Source organism: Mus pahari, chromosome 4 (assembly GCF_900095145.1).
Source record: "Mus pahari chromosome 4, PAHARI_EIJ_v1.1, whole genome shotgun sequence".
In the NCBI taxonomy this organism is placed as follows: Eukaryota; Metazoa; Chordata; class Mammalia; order Rodentia; family Muridae; genus Mus; species Mus pahari.
In genome coordinates, this window is record NC_034593.1 from 98,851,994 (window position 1) to 98,856,711 (window position 4,718).

The following is a 4,718-nucleotide window of genomic DNA, read 5'->3' on the forward strand; positions in this document are numbered from 1 at the left end:
CATGCAGGCAGAGGGAGAGCATGCAGGCAGAGGGAGAGCATGCAGGCAGAGGGAGAGCATGCAGGCAGAGGGAGGAAGCATCCCCTGTATTCATCACCTCCTGCCAACCAAGGAAGAGACTGGTGGAAGTGCTTTCAGCCATCCTTGTTCCTTGCATGTCCTACCACTTCTGAAGCTCTTTCACTGTCCACAGCTGTGCCACTTGATGAAAAATGATGTCAGAGGCTGGAGCATGGTTCAGTTGATGAAGTGATTGTCTAACACGCTTGAAACCCTAGATTGGATCCACAGCATGGTATAAAACTGGGTATGGTAGTACACTCCTGTCAGGGGTAGAGGTGTGAGGACCAACAGTTCTAGGTCTGGCTTAGTTACTGATTTTGAGTCCAGCTTGGGCTGTGTGAGTCCCTATGTCAAAAGAACAAATGAACAAGCGAAAAACAGCAGGGAAAAGAAGGAAGAAAGACAGGGTTCAGAGGGCATATGAAACAACACTTTCAGTACAACAGTTAAGCATTTATGTGTGCTGGATTCCAGGGCAGCTTTAAAGAAAAGGGCAGCCTCTCCTCTCTCAAACACACACACACACACACACACACACACACACACACACACACAATTATAACTGACTAAGCAGTTGCCGAGTAAAAGATATGCAAAGATAGTTTGCTTCTAAGTTTTCTGTGTTGGGGGACTTGATGCTGAGCATCCTCTAAATATAGCATTGTATAAAAATTACCGCTTTTCACTATGTAAATACTAACAGAAGTGAAAGGCAGGCAATGGGAACCAGTGTGAGAGAGGACAAGCTACGAAGAAAATGTCAGAAAATATGGGCCAGACTGAACGAACGGTTCACACAGCTAGATGGAAAATTTTAAATGTATATTTTCCCTTTTCAAATTCTTTAAAATGTTTTTATGGGCATGTGTTTATTGCACATGGTGTGGGTTTCATAAAGAATTTATTCCAGGTGTTTGCCTCCATATCCTTCCCTTTCCTTTCTCCCCTCCTAACACCCACCAGCCTTTCCCCTCCTCCAGCTTCACTTCAGCTTCCGCATCATATATATGTTAATGGTTTGATATCGTTCTATAAAATCTAGGATCTATGAATAAGGGAGCATGTGATATTTGTTTTCCTGAGTCTGGTTCTGGTTTATTTTACTTAATATGATGACTTCAAGTGAAACTTATTTCCCTGAAAATAATATGATTTTTTTCCTTCAAAATTGAATAAAATAACATTATCCATATATACTTGATTTTTAAAATATGTTTTTAATTGAAATATAATGAGTCCACTTTTCTTCCTTTCTTCTTTCTAGCCCCTTCCAGATACCCTCCCTAGAAATCCTTCCATTCTCAAGTTGATACCCTCTTTTTTTTGACTATTATTGTTGTATACATGTATTTATATATAATTTATGTATGCACAAATATATATGTATACAACAATAATATTCAAAGAAAATATATGTACAACTTGCTAAACCCACTTTGCCATTGGTGTGTATATGATCTTAGGGATGACCATTCTGCATTAGACAACCCAAGGCTCATCCCTGGGAAAAGTTAATTCTCCATCTTTCATAGTCAAGAGTTGCCTGTAGTTCTTTGTTTAGGTGAAGGGCCCCATGGAATTTTTGTCTTTTCACATTAAATAAATACATTGAAACTGCCACTGATCAGGTCTTTTCTATGCGGCCATTTCTAGGAGAGACTATTTCTTGAGAGAGATCCTGCTGTCTGGCTTTTACAATCTTTCTATTCCTTTCTGCAATGTTCTCTGAGACATACAGGACTTATCGTGTAGGCATATAGACTGACGTTAGGTTCCCCTCAATCTGTTGATCTCTGCATTTATCCAGTTATGATTTTTTTGTGGTGGTCTTCAATTGCTATAAAGAATGGCTTTTTCTAAAGGAGGGGTGGTAGCTACACTTATCCTTTTTATAAGGTAGAAGAGGGAAGAAAATAATTATGGAAGGTAGAAGAAGGGAGGGACCTGGGTGGGAGAGGAGCGGGGGAGGGACAAAGGGAAACAAGACCAGGTATGGAAGAGGGGACCAGGAGAGAAACCCTGACATAAAAACTTATTTAAAATCCTTTATTTACAGCTAAAAAATTACATTAGCTTCCACAAAACAGCAACACACACAAGCATACACTTCAAGCAGGAAAACAGAATATGGGATGTCACAGCTGCTAGACATAGCAAAACACCCACACTATGTGTTTTGATCTCTTTCCTCTACACATATTTTAATGTACTTATGATTTACTTTCCCATAATTTTTTGTCTTGCTTTCTTTCCAGAATACTATTTTTCCAAATGAAAAATGGAAAATATTTGTAAGCATAACCTTAATTCTCTGATCCTGTTGCTCCCATCTGCAGGCACACACCACTGCAGTTGGCTTTTATGTGGCGCTGGCTACTGAACCAAGGACTTTGCATTTCAGGCAAGCACTCTACCAACTGAGCTACAGCTCCAGTCCCTCATAAGCATATTTTAAAATGTTGCTCTGACCTGATATAGCTGTCTCCTGCGAGGCTCTGCTAGTGCCTGGCAAATACAGAAGTGGATGCTCACAATCATCCATTGGACAGAGCACAAGGTCTCCAATGAAGGAGCCAGAGAAATACCCAAGGAGCTTAAGGGGACTGAAGCCCCCATAGAAGGAACATCAATATGAACTAACCAATACTCTCAGAGCTCCTTGGAACTATACCACCAATCAAAGAAAACACATGGTGGAACTTGTGGCTCTAGCTCTATGTGTAGCAGAGGATGGCCTAGTCGGTCATCAATGGGAGGAGAGGTTCTTGGTCCTGTGAAGGCTCTATGCCCCAGTATAGGGGAATGCCAGGACTGGAAATGGGAGTGGGTGGGTTGGGGAGCAGAGGGGCAGGGGATAGGGGATTTTTGGAGGGGAAACTAGGAAAGGGAAAAACAGTTGAAATGTAAATAAAAAAATATCTAATAAAAATGTTGCTCTGAAATGGAAATAAATTCTTTAAATTCTTTTTTTAGTGATATTTTATTTGTATTTATATTAATCATTTTATTTGTTTACATTTCAAATGATATCTCTCTCCCCAGTTACCCCTCCACAACCTTCCCATCCCATCCCCCCTTCCCTTTGCCTCTATGAGGGTGCTCCTTATTAACATACATTTCTCTTTTCTCTTCCTGAACATGTGGGGCTTTATCTTTTTGCATTGGCTTGATATGTCAAGAGGAAGGCAGGGGTATCTAATGTTGCCCTTTTTTTTTTTTTTTTTTTGGTTTTTCGAGACAGGGTTTCTCTGTGTAGCCTTGGCTGTCCTGGAACTCACTTTGTAGACCAGGCTAGCCTCGAACTCAGAAATCCGCCTGCCTTTACATTTGTAAAACCATGGTGCAAAGGGGGAAGAGACTGCTACATGCCTCTGGTCACTTTCCTCTCTGTATCGTATGGTGCAACCTGGATGCCCCCAGACTACACTGTGTCTCAGGGAAGAAAGAAGCACTGCTTCTTCCCTCTGCAGTCAAGCATTGAGTGGGTAGCTCAGTGGCTGCCGGGGATGTATGTAGCCAATGAGAGCTTTCCATTTATGTGCAGAGGAGAAAAGAGACAGAAATGAAAGAAAAGAAGAAAATAAAAGAACGGCATGTGAACCCCAATTTGCTGTGCGCTTTGTAAGATGAGGGAGCAAATAGGGGCCTCCAGCAGGCTCATGGTCCTCCTTAGCGATTCTTCCTTGGGACACGAAGGAGGGGATGTGTGGGCACAATGTGTTTACGAGAATTAAGAGGGAGATGTGGGTGATCACAGCTAAGTTCATTCTCAATATAGCAAAGCCTGTACTGATCATGCAGTTCCCTTCAAAGTGAAAATGGCTTACAGTATAGGGCATGCACGTTTAGGCAGATACGGTTTCCTCAAAGCATTTTAAAAATTGAAAAAATAGACAAGTCATCATATCCCATGATTAATAACATCCAAACAGGGCTGTTAAAAATAGATGTAATATTGTAAAAACAAATGTTGTAAAACAAAGGACATTACAGAATAGCACACCAAAACTATTAAGCTTTTTTTTTTTTTTTTTCCAAGACAGGGTTTCTTTGTGTAGCCCTGGCTGTCCTGGAACTCACTTTGTAGACCAGGCTGGCCTCGACTTAATTTTAAAATGACTAAGTTTTATGAATTGCTGATGAGTTTGCTAGAATATCCACAATTTTGGTCAATTTCACATTTCTTCACTCTTGCCCGAAGCATCAACTGTACTTGGCAGAGCAGGATGAGAGCTAAAGATCCTGCCCAGCACTGCCCAGTTCCCTACACCTGCCAAAAAGCCTGGAGCGGAAAGGAGCCTGATAACCCGATACAAGAGACCTGAAGCCTACTACAATTGTCTGACACGAGGCTCTTGGGAGGATGGTAATAAACCTAGTTGGCAGGATGCCACTTTCCTAGAAGTGGAGCATGGGGGTAGAAAATGTAAAGAGAGATCAGGAAGAAAACCACAACCACAAATCCTCTTTGTTGCTTTCATGTTGTTCAGAAAGCCGAGTGGGAGGTGGGGCACAGAGGTGGGAGAAAATCCCACCTGATCTATAGAGCAAATATCCATAGGAAGTTTCCCTGGGTCGAAGCACATTGCTGATATTTTCAATAGATGAACTTTCTCTCTCTCTCTCTCTCTCTCTCTCTCTCTCTCTCTCTCTCT